The sequence below is a fragment of the Maniola jurtina genome, chromosome 25 (assembly GCF_905333055.1).
Source record: "Maniola jurtina chromosome 25, ilManJurt1.1, whole genome shotgun sequence".
Taxonomy (NCBI): domain Eukaryota; kingdom Metazoa; phylum Arthropoda; class Insecta; order Lepidoptera; family Nymphalidae; genus Maniola; species Maniola jurtina.
The window spans coordinates 4,025,903-4,044,626 of NC_060053.1; the positions used below are offsets into that span (position 1 = coordinate 4,025,903).

General features: G+C 36.3%; 1 long non-coding RNA gene across 1 annotated transcript; it reads left to right on the forward strand.

Moving 5' to 3' along the window:
• Positions 1–2,773: 2,773 nt before the first annotated feature.
• Positions 2,774–18,444, forward strand: LOC123878004. The gene is made up of 4 exons (XR_006798722.1): positions 2,774–2,897; positions 3,368–3,373; positions 3,719–3,724; positions 18,435–18,444. It is a non-coding gene; the product is annotated as an uncharacterized LOC123878004 (long non-coding RNA).
• The last annotated feature ends 280 nt before the right edge of the window (positions 18,445–18,724 follow it).

Below are 18,724 nucleotides of genomic sequence, written 5' to 3' on the forward strand. Positions count from 1 at the left end.
GTGCTATAAGACCTACCTACCCGCCAAATTTCATGATTCTAGGACAACGGGAAGTACCCTATAGGTTTCTTGATAGACAGACAGACAGACAACAAAGTAATCCTATAAGGGTTCCGTTTTTCCTTTTGAGGTATGGAACCCTAAAAATAAAAATACATACCTAGTGTAATATCTATACATACTTGTACCACTCGTTTGCGAGTCCGACTTGCAGATAAAAACATATCTTCAATCGCATATCTAACGTACTATGTAAATAAGTATTATTATAACTATATCTATGAATATATTCTATTCTACTTGTTATTTGGATTCAATCTAAAATACAAAATTCACGCTCCGATTTTGGAGATTAACCTCGAATATATCGATTAACTGTCGCCCGGCCACATCATTAAAATTGATACTTTGGCATCCATTAAACGGGCTTAGGACAATTAGACAACCTACCAAACTTTAATAATGGCAACGCCGCAATTAAAAATTAATAATTTAAACCCTTTTCTATTGAAAACTTATAGATAATTATCTTCATACTAATTTGTAGCTTGTTTTAGGGTTCCGTATGTCCAAATAACAAAAAAACAAAACCTAATAAGATCACTTGTATGTCTGTAAAAACTGTACATACTATGTGACTTTTTTTTAATAATTTTTGAATAAACAGTAAAGCAATATACGAATATAAATGAAAATTGACCAATGACCCTTTTCTCTGAAACTAATGGAGCCTAAAATTTTGGAAAAAATACAGAAAATCTAGTACTTTACTATGGAATTACAGGAAAACTTATTACCTAGAATTCTACGGTCTAAAATAATAATTAATACAAATTTCCAAACGGTTTTCGATTCTTTTCAGCGAATCTCCTATTATACGCACAAAAACTCGCAATTTCATTTTATTATACACTTTTATTGCTTGTATAATTTATTCTAATGCTAAACGTGACACTTCTTACATTTAAGACGTTGACTATTTATAACTTAAACTTGAAGATAGGCGAAAGAAATGCTATAACACATTATAGAAAAATATCGATTGAATGATTACTTAAAAAACGATTCCAAATTATACAAAATTAATGGCCTAGAACTTTTAAAAAAATAACTCGTCGTAAAAACGTATTACTATTACTTAGAATCATCTCATCCGTCTTAATAATTAATATATTATGATTATTGATAATTAGATGAAAAACATTTTTAACTTCGTGATTCCTCATAATACAATTTACCTATCGTCTTCTTTCTTGGAAATAATACAATTTTTTTTAAAAGACGTCAACATTGTATTATTTAATAAATTTTCTACCATTTTATGTATCTGTGCATTATTTATTACTATATACCGGCCCGGATTAGCTTGGAAAGAAAATCATAGGATTTTCAGGAATTCCGGTAAAGAGCATAATTATATACAAAATCTCAAGTTCTAGACAGCTGTTTGAGCGTCTATTTATCTGTCTATATAAATATATTTAAAAAATGATCAATTATACACGTAATAAAAATATGTAAACAGATTTGTCAATTATCCAGAATCACATTGAGGAATCACAGAGTTATGTTTCTTTGCTAGATAGCAAAATTGTAAATATATAAAAATTGCTTATACACTTGCTATAAAATTTATTAGAAAATGTTAAAATTGTTTGTGTATAGGGTATAATATCATAATCATAAAATTCAAATATAAATCTCTTTTAAGAATCTATTGTAATTTTGTAAGTTATAATTATGTGAAGTACATACGTACCTACATAATAAAAATTACATCGTAATAAATGTTTTTCAGACCAAAAAAAATGTCATGGAGATTTAAATACGTACTGAATGTAATTTTTATTAGTCGTTGTACTATAACTAAACTAATCTAGTAGTACTATGTGTTAAATTTATCATTTACAGCTATTTACGATGGGTATAATTTATGTACAGCCTTTTCAGCTGTCTGTGATTTCACGACCATGTTGTAAATTAACAAATCATTTTGAACAAAGGTTTGTAATAAGCTGTTAATGATATTTTTATACTGTGTATACTGTATAATTATTTTTCTGTGATACATAGATTTAAAGTGTGTGTATTTTGTTTTTGTATAAATAACAACTATACTATTTAGAGTACTAGTTCAATTAAGGAAACTGTACAGACGTAATGTAAAGCTTTGAATTCGAAAACTAGTTTAGTGAATAGGATTGATGCGTTTTTGTGGAGTGAGATTATCCTAGATAGTGGTGCGATGAGAGTGTTATAAATTTGCAAAAATGAAACATGTAAGTTAGTAAAATTGTACAAATTACTTTTCTAAATAAAACGAAACTTTGGCCTATGTACTTTTGTGTTTTAATTAACTACCAAAACAACAGAGCAATAAAGCAAAAGCTTCATATTTTATGGAATGTATAAGATCATAAAACCATATACGTAATTATAGTATAGTAGTACAAGACTGTTGAGAATTACTACATGTACGTTGTAAGAATTTTAACAACCCACAAAGTGGCTATGAGGCGATCGTGATTCCTCTATTATACCATATACACTGATAATGTGTAGCCGTTATATTCAGGCCACGAAACGAGCTATTAATACTTTAAATCTACACGAAAATTTGATCTACGCATCAGGTGATCCAAGGGCAGACGCTTATTTACGCTAAGCCTGACAATCCAGGAAGACAGTAAATAACGCTGTTTTGGACTCTGGACTGGACAGTATACATTTTTTGTAAATTACTAAATTACTTTTCAGTCTACAAACGAAAACCTAATGAATCTGCCTCACAATTTAGTTTGCGTGTAGAAACATACTTGACGAGACTATAAACGGACATAGCCCACTCGACTAAAGACGTCTCTGAACTAAAAGGGCGTATCGCCAGCATGGAAGATGTGTGTGTCTATGTTTGTTACTCAATCACGCAAAAAATGCTAAACGGATTTGGCTGAAATTTGGAATGGAGATAGATTATACGCTGGATTAACACATAGGCTACTTTTTATCCCGGGAAATCAAAGAGTTCCCGCGGGATTTTGAAAAAGGTAAATCCACGCGGACAAAATCGCGGGCATCAGCTAGTTATTAATAAAAAAAGCGTATAAACGATAAGCTTATCAATATCTCGTCTTTAATGGCCCCAAAAATGATATCGGAATGTATGGCCCGAATAAAAATACGCTACGCTTCAGTTATTGGTTATTTCAGCTTTATTTTAGCGTTTTGTTCATGGCAACCTAGTTCCAGACCTTTATTGGAATTTATAACTGGGTGAATATCACGAACTTCCCGTCCCGATATCGTTTTCTGATACATTGTATATTGAAATTGTTACATTAATTAGATCAAACTAGGAATTCGATAGTTCGCGGTGCAGTTTACGCTTTTCCATCGGAATATTAATTTAAATCTGTGTGTTATTCAAAAAAGGGAAAGTCGTATAGTTTATTTTTAACCCCCGACCCAAAAAGAGGGGTGTTATAAGTTTGAAGTGTGTATCTGTGTATCTGTCTGTGGCATCGTACTCGTAGCTCCTAAACTAATGAACCGATTTTAAATTAGTTTTTTTTTTATTTGAAAGGTGGCTTGATCCAGAGTGTTCTTAGTAATCCAAGAAAATCGGTTCAGCCGTTTGAAAGTTATCAGCTCTTTTCTAATTACTGTAACCGTCACTTGTCGGGGGTGTGATAATTTTTTAATTTACACTAGTAAATAGATACATGTCCTTATTGTCCACAGCTGGACATAATATGTCTCTTACGGCGACTTCCACACGCCAAGCTCTCACGATACCACAAGTTTGCCTAGTACAGGTGTCAAAGCACTCCACCTGGTATTAAGAGGGCTCTCTCCGTCACTCGTTTCATACAATCGTACTTCCAATTTCATTTGAATTAATTATTTACAAGGGCTCAAAGATTTGTATGTAATTTTTTAAGACCGCGTAACTTCGAAATTGAATATTTTAACAGAAAGTTGGAAAACCACAAACATAGATTTAGAATATGTCTGCAAAATTTCATGGACTTTGGTTGCTTAATATTCAAATGAAATTGGAACTACGTTTGTATGGAGTAAGTGACGGAGAGAGCCCTGAGAGAGCCTTGAGAAATCGGCGGACGATCTTACCTTACTACCAGTGGCGTGCAACTCATAGAGGTATAAAAGTACTGCCTACCCTAGTTGTAATAAATCAACACTTATTTGCCATTATGACCTGCCAGAAAATAAGTTCATACCTTAATGCCTACCCTGGCTTTAAACCCTGTGCTCGCCACTGCTTACTACTCTACTACTATTACTACTCCTCTACTACTACTCTAGCAAGACTCGGCTAAGATAGTCCGCATCCTGGTTTTTTTCCATCCTGGTTGCGAGCGAACTGCCATGGAACCCAAGTCGCCTCAAATGGTGAGCGAGGCTGACTGGGATTTTGTTTTTATTCTCATTTAAGTATTTATTTTGCAAATTATACCCTATTTTTAAAAAAAATGTTCAAAAATAACAGAAATAACAAAAAATAAAATAACAGCAAAAAAAAGCGAAAAAAAAGATGGATTACTATTATTATTATACTGGGATTATTATTATTATAGCAGAATCGATCGGCGACCTACGACTCGTTTGATGTCATCTGTCTACGAGCGTATCGGCCAACGCTGCACTTTCCGGTGCCAGGTAGCCATTTGGGACCCCAAAGTCTATCGGGTCTCCAAATTATGTGCCCCGTCCATTACCACTTCAGCTTCGGGACACGGCTATGTCGGTTAGTCTCGTTCTTCCATGGATCTCCTCATTTCTGATTTGGTCACGTAGAGAAACTCCGAGCTTAGCTCTTTCCATATCTCCCCTGGTATGGTATTGCCATCGAATCTGTTTCTTTTTTTTCTCTCTCTCGTCTGACTTTACACTGATTAGCCAATGCCAAGTTTGTAGTTATTTACAAGTTAGGGAAACTATATGTATAAGTATGGACTTCGTCTGTGCCGGCGCCCGCCGACATACGCGCGGCGCCCCTTTAGAGCGCTTCCCAGTCAGTTCCACCACCAATAAACACCAGCAGAACACAAAAACCGGCCACTTCTAACAAAAAACACTCCAAAAAGTCACAAACGCGCGCCAGCAAACGCCATCGGAGACGAAGTCCACCTGTTTCTTTGTTTCTTGCAGAGGACCACACAGTGGCGTGCACAAGTTTGAAGCCAGGGGTTAGCAGTATTTACGTAGGTACCTATTTACTGGCGGATTAATGAAAAATGGCGTGAACGTTGAGCTAGTTCTACTAAGGTAAGCAGTGCTTTTAGGCCTCTATGGCCTGTACGCCACTGGGACAACATCCCTACTATTTAGTTTCGTCCTCGTAATTTTCCATGATTTGGTGTCATTGGCAAACACCCAAAAAAATTAAATTTCACAGTTTAATATTTGCAAAGGATTTTCTCCCAATAAAGATACCTTTATTATTCGTAAATACAACAGGATCTTCAAGACATACTCGTATCATATAAAAATATAAGCAAACATGCCTAAAACAACTTTCGACTGGCCCTTTCATTTCGTTACTTCATAACAAAAATCAATGAAATTCGCTTTCAAAAATTCCAAAACATTTTGGGAAAACGCCAAATAGGTAGATGCCTATTTCAAAAAAGGTAACACCACAGTATGAAACTCTTGATGAATTATATAAGTCGGTCAAGAGAAACTTAAGATCCAAAAACTTGCAATCTATATAATTTAGGGCGCAAGTGGGTAATTAACATATTCAAACTAAAGCTTGGACAGTTTTCCAGACCATTGTACAAAACTCTGGTACGAGCTATCCCTACTAATATTATAAATGCGAAAGTGTGTCTGTCTGTCTGTCTGCTACCTTTTCACGGCCCACAGTTTAACCGATTCTTACGAAATCTGGTAACAACCAGATCCGTCCCCGGATCCAGATCGTCCAGTATCCATAGCCTACTTTTTGTATGAAAGGTACCAAGGTGCGTACAGAGACGCATCTGTAATTGACATAGACATTCTATCCCGGAAAATCAAACGGTTCCCACGGGATCTTTAAAGACCTAAATACACGCGGACGAAGTCACGGGCATCCTCTCGTTCGTATATATAGCATGGTGTCAAACGCAACGAAAATTTTAAATAATATGAGGTTCTTAAACTGCTGTTCTTAAATGTTTCGGCAATGTAGATGGTGGCAGAAAGTATAAATTATTATTAACTTAACCTTTTCGTTGGCACGACACAGTATACAATGCACTGTTTAAGTGAAGTTAGTTTTTAAATTAAATTAATTTTTATATTTTAAAGTTTTACATTTTTTTAATTTAAGTTATACAGATATTTTAAGCGTCATTATTTGTAATATTATGTTTATTGTCTTTATATTATGTGTTAGTTCAACAAATAAATTTCATTCTATTCTGTTCTATTCTAACTGTGAAGTAATTTCGCCAAAGGAAAACGATTTACGAATAATGCCCATCTCTATTCGGAGATTTAGCATTGACTTATAAGTGCAAGCTCTAGAAATTGTATGTTTCCTTGTATATTTACTTGGCTAATATTTATAGAATAATATTATAGTACAAAAGCTTATTCGATGTAAGTGGGCTATTTCGCGAAATAGAAAAGCTCTCATGAAAAGACTTTTACCGATGCTTTCTAAATAATCTTGCGTTTGAACACAATAGAACTGGTCTTATTGTTTAAATAATCCTTTATGTTTAACCCCCCACCCAAAACGAGGGGTGTTGTTTGTTGAGGGGTCAAAAGTTTGACGTGTGTATCTGTGTATCTGTCTGTGGCATCGTAGCTCCTAAACTAATGAACCGATTTTAATTTAGTTTGTTTTGTTTGAAAGGTGGCTTGATCGAGTGTGTTCTTACGAGTAGCTATAATCCAAGAAAATCGGTTCAGCTGTTTTAAAGTTACCAGCTCTTTTCTAGTTACCTTCACTTATCGGGGGTGTTTTAAATTTTTAATTTACACTTGTTATACACAGACGTTTATAGTTGCAACCGACTTTTCCAATGGGTTACTCTAGAGTCCAATGATATGGACTGGATTAGAGTCACTGGAATGATTGGATTAGAAGTAGTGTTTGATATTGGCCTTCTATATGTGGAGTCCGGGTTTTAAAAAAAAACCTGTATTGATGCGGAAAATAAAACAAATAAAGCCTTTATTTATTGAGGGTCTACAATTATTTCATTTTAAATTAACCATTTGCTAGCCGTTCTGAATCTCCAGTGCGTCTGTTAAGGTAAGTTTCGTCCAAAACCTCAGACCTCAAGCTCCAAGACAAGGATGTATGTAGGATCTGCCAAGAGGTTGCGAAAACTCTCTTACACATAATTTTTTGCTTCCATGCGCTAATCTGTCTTGCGCGTCTTTGGTACGCAGAGTGTGAGACAGCTCCAAAACCATTCCAAAGATGATTGCAACCCAACATGAATATCTTTACATCCGGCATTGCTCCGACAGACATGTTGACCAGTGCTGGAGAGAAAGTACTAGAAATTTAATTTCTTTTTAATTATTTAATGTACTAGTATTTCGATGTAAAAAGCTGTGATAGTCTAGTCGTTAGAACGTCCGGCTCCTAATTGGAAGTCGGGGGTTCGATCCCGGGCACGCACCTCTAACTCTTCAGTTATGTGCGGTTTAAGCAATTAAATATCACTTGTTTTAACGGTGAAGGAAAACATCGTGAGGAAACCTGCATGCCTGAGAGTTCTCCATGTACTTAAAGGTGTGTGAAGTCTGCCAATCCGCATTGGGCCAGCGTGGCAGACTATGGCCTAAACCCTTCTCACTCTGAGGAGAGACCCGTGCTCAGTAGTGGCCCAGCAATGGGTTGATTATGATGATTTATATATGTTTTGTTATGTTTGACATGAAATTATGGGTAGGTAAATCCTGAAATAAATAAATTTTGATTTTTTGACTTTGATTTTACCTAATGCATAAACGTAGTCTTCACCTGGAAAAACAGGAGCAGGCGAAAAACATCCCCGCCAAGGAACTGCTGCTGTTCCTGACGACAATCAGCATAGACGGGAATTGTAAATGGGGACCATCACAATAGATTGGCAATGGTCAGCGTGACACAGGGTCTGGAAAAATCCCTCGCACAGCCGCTGAGGTCAAAAAGAAAAAGGTTCCTTCATTTCCTTCTAAAGAGTTCTATCTCTAGCTTTTCTTTGGAAAACTGATGCGTAATAAGCCACGGCCAAAGCTTACCACGAGACCTTAGCCAATTTAGAAAAAATAAAACCGGCCAAGTGCGAGTCAGACTCGCGCACTGAGGGTTCCGTACTCGGGTATTTTTCCAACATTTTGCACGATAAATCAAAAACTATTACACAAAAAAAAACTGTTTTAGAATGTACAGGTAAAGCTCTTTCATATTATGATACCCCACTTGGTATAGTTATCTTACTTTAAAAATAGAAACACGTTTTAATTATTTTTTTTAATGATGTAACCACAAATTCGCGGTTTTCAGATTTATACCTGTATTTGATAAGACCTACCTACCTGCCAAATTTCATGATTCTAGGTCAACGGGAAGCACCCTATAGGTTTCTTGACAGACTCGACGGACGGACGGACGGACAGACAGGCAGACAACGAAGTGATCCTATAAGGGTTCCGTTTTTCCTTTTGAGGTACGGAACCCTAAAACCATCAGACCTAGGCCGTTATCATTATAATTCAGAAAATATAAATAAAGTCAAGCTACTTTTTTTAATGATAAAATAAACAGGGAGCGAGGATCAGCTTTTGTGTACATTAGCACAGTACAGAAGCAAATTAATGAACGCATTTGTAAATAAATTAGTTTACGCCGCAGTCCGAGCGGCTCTTTGAAAATGATATAAGCACCTAAATAATTAAGCGTGTCCGTAAATGAGTACTCTGTTTTATGTGTAACATCAATGGAGATAATTTTATTTAGTATACTAGCTGACGCCCGCGACTTCGTCCGCGTGGATTTAGGTTTTTCAAAATCTCGTGGGAACTCTTTGATTTTCCGGAATAAAAAGCCTATGTGCTAATCCAGGGTATATTCTATGTTTATTCTAAATTTCGGCCCAATCCGTCCAGTAGTTTTTGCGTGAAGGAGTAACAAACATACACACACACACACACACACACACACACACACACACACACACACACACACACACACACACACACACACATACAAACTTTCGCCTTTATAATATTAGTGTGATAGTGTGAAGTGTGATATCATCATCATCTACATAATATACAGGGTGTAACCAAAACGGTAGCAAAAACGAAGACAGGTGTTAGTACTGATGATTACTGATAACTCATAAGATACCTTAAAATAACTATGAAAATTTTTTATTAAAAAAATCCTATATTTTTAAAGTTTACAATATTATACTGCAAATAAAATATCTGACTGACGCTAGAAGTCAACGAACGTTCCGTTATTAGGCCACTCGAAGTCAATGCTGAGCAGTCCACGTCAAAGTCACAGACCATAGACAAGGCGATAATCTTACATTTTCTGTGTGTCTACAGTTATTTTGATTTCTGTGGTCTTGGCCTTTTACATCAGCACCATAACATTGCTAACGGATAGACGTCCATGGCTGGACGAAGGTCCCTTATAGGGACTTTTACACGCCACGGTTTGCGCGCCGCCTGAATTCAGCGACTCCCCGCGACTCGTTTGATGTCGTTTGTCTACTAAGTGAGGGGTCTGCCAACGCTGCACTTTTCAGTGCGAGGTCGCCATTGTAGGAACTTTTTGGCCTTTCACAATAGAAAAAATTAAAATTTTTTATTTACTTACCAAATACAAAGTCTATCAAGTTGTTGAAATAAAGCACCATTATTGCAATAAGGGTATAAGTACAAAATAATTATGATATTAAATGAAGTGGAGTGAATTTCAGTATAATGCAGAGGAGTAGAGTGGAATGAAGTCAAGTGGAATGAAAATATCTCTTCTTGAAAATCAATACTAATATTGTAAATGCGAAAGTGTCTGTCTGTTAGTCTTTCTGATAGCTTATTACGGCTCATTCGTTAAACCGATTTTTGGATTATTAAGGAAACCTGAATATTGCAATACAGTATTATTCAAAAGGTGATTATAACTGGCGCGCAAACCATTGATTTGATATCCCTAAAATGAAATTGTACTTACCTACAATTTCAATGACATAAATTTGAATTTCAACAACAATATTGTATTACATAGAAGTTCAACAAACTAACAACAGTAAAATCTACAAACAGGTAGTATTATAAATAGGTAATATTGTTTCATAAAATTGTATTTATTCTAACAGAACTCAACGTTAGAAAATTCAATAGCATATTTCAATATGCTATTTTCGTTGGAACAGTGTTGTGTTATTTCTAGAAAACTATATTGTGCAGTCTTTTCTTTAATAATAATATTATAATAGTGGCTAAGGTTTGGAATACTCTTCCGCGATCTGTGTTTCCTACCAATTACAATCCGGGTATCTTTAAAACAAGAGTGAATAGGCACCTTCTAGGTAAACGCGTCCCATCTTAGACCACATCATCACTTTCCATCAGGTGTGATTGTGGTGAAGCGCTTACCTATAGTGAATAGAAAAAAAAAAGTGGTAGGCAGTAGGCACTTATTTTCCAGGGAAATGTCTCTTATTTTTAACCCCCGACCCAAAACGAGGGGTGTTATAAGTTGGACGTGTGTATCTGTGTATCTATAGATTCGTAGCTCCTCAACGAATGGACCGAATTTAATTTAGTTTTTAAATACAAAATTAAAGTTTAGTTTTTAAATACTCCTTCACGCAGAAACAACTAGACGGATTTGGCTGAAATTTGGAATGGAGATAGATAATATCCTGGATTAGCACATAGGCTACTCTTTATCCCGGAAAATCAAAGAGTTCCCACGGGATTTTGAAAAACCTAAATCCACGCGGGCGAAGTCGCGGGCATCGGCTAGTATTAAAATATACTACCAAGCGACAGGAAAACAATTCTACTCTAATATTTCAGCGTTTATTAAGACGATGTAGTCGGGTTTTAGTTTTCAACTTTTAGCACATAGGCTACTTTTTATCCCGGAAAATCAAAGAGTTCCCACGGGATTTCGAAAATCCTTAAGAGGATCATTGTCAACGATCCCCCGTCGATTTCCTACGTATGATATTATTGTTCTCATCTCTATCTGCCCTGGTTCGTGTATTCTCGGTTCCTAGATCGGTGCATTTGTGATAACCAATTCTAATTGCTGTGATTGGCTGAATTTACCATGTTCTTGCTGCGACAGTGAGTTTGAGCCACTAGCGGAACAATGTTAGCCGGTCAGAAATGATTGCAATTAGTCAACCTGTATGACGTCCGTGTTCTGTTTTTGATTACAAAAAAGAAAAAATTGTTGTTGCAATCATCAATTTTAGCAAATAGTGAAAGAGAGTCGACCAATCAGAGGTCACAACTACCGTCACACTTTCTGTGAAACTATGGCAGTAGGCTTACCGAGTAATGAAAACAATTTTTCATTCTGTAATGTCATGTGGCAAGTAGGGTTGCCACCTGCCTCTTTTTGATTTACAGGCTACCACCATCAAAAATACGGGGTTTAGTATTGAAGAAATTTAAAAATTTGAAGTATTTGAAGAAATAGGCGGTGGTTCTCTCTGAAATGCATGGAAAGCCTATTTAGATATTTCAGTTTATTTGTAAGTTTTGTATTTTTTCTCTGTATGTTGCCGTGTCTTGATTGGTGAACTGTGTTTGCAATGTGATTTTAAATAAAAGATTTATTTATTTAAATAGCTTTTAAAAACTCTAGTTTTGTAAAGCAAAATGTTATACATTTCATGCATACAATCTTTGCATTTTAACTTAAATTTACATTTAACTTGTAATTCCACCTTCACAGTATCAATACTATGGCCGTAGCTAGGAATCGATTTCGGGAGAGGTTTTATCAGGGCCGGAACTGAATCCTGTCATGAGGAAAAAAACATTCGCTCAACTTTATGGGCTAATTACCTGGTTAGTGGAATATCGCCTTTCAATTTGACAGTGAGATAAAATACAACAATAAAAAAGCGCGAGCGCAGTGAGCGTAAGTGTTTTTGGTTCAATTACAGAAAGAATTAAAGTGAAAGGGAAACGAGTTTAGCCATAGCAAGATTTTATTTTTAAAGCTCCCTATCCATACTAATATTACAAATACGACAGTATATCTATTTGCCTATCTATTTGTTACCCTTTCACGGCCCATCTTCTTTACCAAAATTTTGGTACTTACTATTCAGAGGTAACTTGCATCCCAGACATAAACTTTTTAGCCCGGAAAATCCCCCACGGAATTTTTAAAACTCTAAATTCATGCAAACGAAATTGCGGGGCTTACACCAAGTAATACAAATTCAAAGCGCGAGTGAAGTGAGCGCGAAATGTTTGATATATTTCCAAAAAAAAATTGGTAAGCAAATGCAAGAAATAGTGTAAGTATTATTTTAGGCTTAGGTTTTTGACGGCTTCCCAGGCGCAGTCGCCATTTCAAAATTTCTGGTCTGGTGGGAGGCTTCGGTCATGGCTAGTTATATGGTTAGTATGGCCCTAACGGCCAAGAAATTAGACTGCATCATCACTTACCACTAGAAAAGATTAAAGTCACGGGCTAACTTGTATAAAAAAAGGCTAACATCCTCAAACCAAGCCCCGCCGCCTTGGCTACGACCATGATCAATATCGAGTGGGTTTCGGCTACGCATTGCCGCAAAAGGAAAATATTCTTTCTACTGGACATAACGTCAGTGTTCGGTTTCGCCAGCCAAGTGCGAGTCAGACTCACGCACCGAGGGTTCCGATTCGGGTATTTTTTTCGACATTTTACACGAGAAATCAAAAACTGTTATGCATTAAAAAAAATATGCATAAAAATAAATAAAAATCTGTTTTAGAATGAACAGGTAAAGCCCTTTCATATGATAACCCACTTGATATATGTAGTTATCTTACTTTGAAAATTGAAAATACTAATATTTGTTCATGAACACATGACAGACGGATAGAAGGACAGATGGACAGACGGACAGACGGAAAGACAGACAGACTGATAGACAACGAAGTGATCCTATAAGAGTTCTTTTTGCTTTTGAGTTACGGAACCCTAAAAATATTTAGTTTTATTTGCCCCGTATTTTATTTTCATAATTACCGGTTTCTCTATCCTGACATACGGGGTAACCAGTAAAATACGGGGCCTCTGGCAACCCTATTCGGAAAACACTGTCACATTCAAGTTAATGTCAAATATTTTGTTTTCAATTACAGAAAGCTGCATCAATCATTATTACAATATTTTCTTTGTTGTGATTGGCTGAATTTTTGAGTTTCAGCCAATAAACAGACTGTTTGCCAATTAAACGTCATAACAATATAAATGCCAGAAAGTTTAACCAAATAAAACAAACTTAATGAGAACCTAGTGAGAATGCAAACGGCACACAATTTATAATACATATTATGTTAGTCGTATATAATAGATATTATAGTAGTCGTTCACTTTGGTAATAGTCAGATTGTCATCAGTAAAATTGATATTGGTCGATGTATCGTAAATTATTGTTTCGGTGACAAATATTTTTATTATCTATTTATCTTTGAACAGAATGGAATAGAATGAAATGGAATGGAATACAATGATAAATTTTTATTCCTGTAAACTTTTAGGTAAACTTCAAAGTGTTTTTGGATGGTCAGAAAAATTTACCACTGGTTCGGAATGCCGTTCCTACGTTTTCTAGGGTTTCGTACCTCAAAATGAAAAACGGAACTCTTATAGGATCACTTTGTTGTCTATCTCTCTGTCTGTCGTGTGTGTCAAGAAAACCTCTAGGGTACTTCCCGTTGACTCAAAACCATGAAATTTGGCAGGTAACCTAACTGCGTAATTTTGGGTAGTTTTTTTAATCGACGAAGAAAGTTTGCGACATTGTTCAATAAAAAATTTGGATTCCAACTCCTCAATCCTGATGTTGCAGGGGACCTGACTACTAAAGCTAATGGGATTTAAAAAGTGTCGATTATTAATTGATATTGAAGGTATCTATACCAAGTAAACACTTTGTCGTTGACCTCAACCCTGATGCTGTAAGAAATTGCATTCCTAAATCCTGGTGATCCCTCGGGATTTGAAAAGGATAATCCGTTTAAATATTCTTACGTGATACAGAAACAAGTTGCATCCCGGGGACGGGCTATTACGGAGAGGCAACTTTTGTTCTGGGAAATGAAAGGATCGGGATTTTTAAAAACCTAAATCCACGCGAGCGAAGCTGCGGGCATTAGCTAGTTGTAAATATGTTTAGAAGCTACTATAAGATAATAGATAAGGTACTTATTTCCTTATATTTTTAATGTATGGCAGCGCGCGGTTTTAAATTATAAATTGCACGTCCTGTCCTTTTCTGTAATACATTTTTTTCTCAATATCTACCGCTTTATCTCATAGCAAGAGTCTGTAAGACATAATACAGTGAAAATAGTCAAAATATACAATTTTTGCAGTTTCCACGTCAGTACCTGTCGAATTTTTCTAACAGTGTAAGCAGCAGAGCTGAGTTTACCATCAAGTGTTGATATGTGGGTGTTCCATAGAAGCTTTGCATCTAACATTATACTGAGAAACACGGGGTTCTCCTTTATTTTCAACATATGATTATTTATCAATGAATTTATGTCATTTAAGGTCCTGGTATTGGGCAGTGTGAATTCAACACACTTAGATTTCTTTGCATTTGGAAGTAAATTGTTAGCAATAAATCAGAGAGTGACCTGTGATATGGCATTACATATAGTATACATTGTCAAAAATTATAATATTAAAGCTGTGCGTATTGCGTGAGGAATAGGTTGCAAGAGAGTTGCAACTTGCAGGGTTTGATGCATACGCTATTGCCAGCAAACATGAGACATATTTTTATCTACAGGCAACGTCTGAGTAGGTAACGCATACGTCTAACGCAAGTTGAAATGTATTTAGTTAGACCTATCGACAAGTTTGGAGTCGGGTGCAGTCTAAATGTGGCCCGTGTGTTTAGACTGTCCGTTTCTGTCAGTTTCACGTGTCGTCCCCCGCACTTCACCACCCCGCTTGCACAAATCGAGACAGCACGAAATTTTCAAGATTTCTGGATGTAATTTCTGGTTTTCGTAGTTCCCACATAATTATAACAATATAAAATATATAACGATAATTTTTTTACTACATAATATTCATTAAATTTTCTAGGTCTGTGGTTTTTCCAAATTTCATTAAATTGCTTCGTTGTCTAGAAAAACGAGCACAAAGTTGGGCCTTTTTTTAAAGAAAAATACAAATCTTTGAGCCCCTGTAATTTTAAAACTACATATTTTTAGAAAAATCTAAAACACCACAGACACAGATATTAGTTTCTAGACTATGTCTGCAAAATTTCATGGACTTTGGTTGCTTAATATTCAAATGAAATGGGAACTACGATTGTATGGAGTAAGTGACGGAGAGAGCTCTGTTAATCCACGCGGGCGAAGTCGCGGGCATCGGCTAGTCTTGTATATTGTTCGTTTCGCATGCCAAATCCGAAAGAATTCTAACAAAATACTCATAACAATACAGTACATAGGCACTTTACCCAAGCCCGTGGTATCTATTTTTAAGGCTTTTGCTCCCAAAAAGCCTTTTGATAGTGCATCGTCCCGGTAATTTGCATAATGTTAGGGTTTGAGAAAGTCTGCCTTTGTAGTTATGTAGATTACCTACCTGCCGAAGATTTTTTGAAGTTTCGAGGGATTCGCGAATTGGAAGGAAGCTATGCTGAAAATTGAATAGACATTGAAGGTACAATTTTATAGATGCGTGAAAACACTGCTTACCCACTGCTGGTGGTGATGATGATGAGTAACTTTACCCTACCAAAGTCAAAGTCAAAGCCAAAGTCATTTATTTGCTGATTATAAGTATAGGTTCGTAAATTAGTTGTTACCTAACTCCAATTGTTTTGGTTTCTAGCCACAATCTGCGATGCCATCTGCAGCTTGAAATCCCGTCTATCGTTTTTTAGCGTTTTTTTATTCAGATACAAGCTAGCCCTTGACTGCAATCTCACCTGGTGGTAAGTGATGATGCAGTCTAAGATGGTAGCGGGTTAACCTGGAAGGGGTATGGCAGTTTTTATTAAACCTATACCCCATTTGTTTCTACACCGCATCATACCGGAACGCTAAATCACTTGGCGGCACGGCTTTGCCGGTAGGGTGGTGACTAGCAACCGCCGAAGCCTCCCACCGGACCGGACCAGTGATTTAGAAATACGCATAAGATATGTGCCCTGCCCATTACCTCTTTAACTTTATTACCCACTAGCGACCCGCCCCGGCTTCGCACGGGTGGACATTTATTTTTTCTATTTTCCGGGATAAAATATAGCCTATACGGATTCGGAAGAATCCCTCTAAGTAATGGTAAAAGAAATTTTGAAATCGGTCCAGTAGTTTTTGAGCCTATTCAATACAAACATACAAAAAGACAAAGGTTTCCTCTTTATAATATTAGTATAGATTGATAAGTAGGTACCTAATATCATGTTATTATCCTATGGGAAATTTTTCACAGGCTGTATTTTCAGTTACCATATACATTGTACACAGTCAACCTAACCCTTGTTGTCGAAAAAAAATCATAATATCCATCCATCAACTATACCGCTAAAACTGAGGGAACAAAAAAACGAATCATCAACCATACACAATTGCGATTTTGTTTCGCGTACAACCTCACCAGTCACCCAAAAACAAAAAAGTATTCACCGAAAATTCGCTCCTAAACTTTGGTAATTAAGGCCGAATTCCCATGAGGGGGATACGATGGCCAAACTTATAATGTGGCAGTTCGTATTTCGGCGTCGTGTAAAGTTCTTTTTATGTTCAAATGCGGCTCTCGTAAAGATAGGACGTGATGTTTTTGACAACACATCCTTAGGAATTTTCGTGGGCGAAATGAAATGTTAAACATCTGTTGGATATGTTTTGCTGAGTTAAATAGATGGACGGTACTTAGAGAAAGGTTGTATTATATTGCTTATGATGTAAATTGCCGGAGGCATTTTGTAAAAGTTGTAGGTAAGTTACCCTATCGTACTGTAGACTCGATATGTTCTAACGATACCGCTAAACCCTTTATTTTTCGGGATAAAAAGTATCTTATGATCCCTAGGATGTTCTCTTACTATCCAAATATTAGTAGTAGCTAAAAATAGTACTTTTAGTGTCACATTTCTTCACTGTACGCACATTGTTAGTCAACGTAAGCCCGACTAGTTTTGATCTCATTCGGGGTCTTTTTTCACAGAAAGACAGCTCGTGACGCATCGCGGTTGAGACTTCTTCAAGATTGATTCGATGGTATACGTGAAGGTTTAGAAACAGAAATGGAAAGATTTTTTTATCAAAAATCAAATCGTCAAATACATCTATTACTGGTTCGGAATGCTTTTCCTACCAAGAAGAGCCAGCAGAAACTCGGCGGTTGCTCTTTTCTAAGATTCGATTTACATTAATTATTATGTCGTTATTGCAGTCCCGTGCATTGCTGGAGCAAGCTACGGGTTAAATCCACGATTTTTTATCACATAATCTACGGAATTGTGTTATAAAAGATTACACTCATTCCCACACGACTTTTGGAATTTCTTGTGGCGGAGTGCAGAGCAAGCCTATATACGATTTCTAGTTATAACTAGATGATGCCCGCAGCTTCACCCGCGTGGATTGCTCAGATCCCCTGCAGCATCAGGATTGAGGAGTTGGAATCCAAATTTCATCTATCGATAAAAAAAATCCTCTATCGATTAAAAAAAAATTACGCAAATCGGTTCAGAAATCTCGGAGATATCAGTGCATAGGTAGAAAAACGCAACTCCTCCATTTTGAAAGTCGGTTACAAAAGTAGCCTATATTACTCCTTGGTTAATCCTCCACTTGTCTGTGAAAGTCCCGTCAAAATAGGTTCAGCTATTCCGAAGATTAGCCCGTTCAAACAGACAGTCACTTCAATGTTATTTATTAATAATATATAGATTTTGTAAGTTTGTTTGAATAAAACCTTTCTTTTCGCATGCTAGGTACTACTAGAGTATATCAATACTAGGAACGATAACTCCCAACATACACACTTTCGGATTAAAATAATAAAGTCCTTTATTTTCGAATCCAAATAGTGAAGCAGCTAAGATGGATTATAGATATGCGTTTGGGTATTTTTGAGGCTTCTTTCATATAACCCAACAAGGTTTCAAGTGCTCCTATTTTTATAGTTCATTGGAAAAATGGGAAAATATTTTTGTTCGACGGAATATTGGAGTTATGGTTCGGAATCGAAGGCCTTTTTACGTATCGATAAAATAAACCAGTACCTACCTACTAAAACTTTTGGAATTAGGTCAGGTTGGGATAGCATAGCTGGGATTAATTAGGGCTTGTTATGCAACAACGGGAAGGTTTCCAGGCTATGTATTTATTAGATTTTAATTACAGTGGACCCCCGGTAATCCGACAAACGTTTTGCAGGGCAGTGTCGGACTATCGAATTTGTCGGATTATAGAGTACTGCCTAAGACCCCCTATAGTCCGGCGTTATGCCCTGGATTAGCACATAGGCTACTTTTATCCC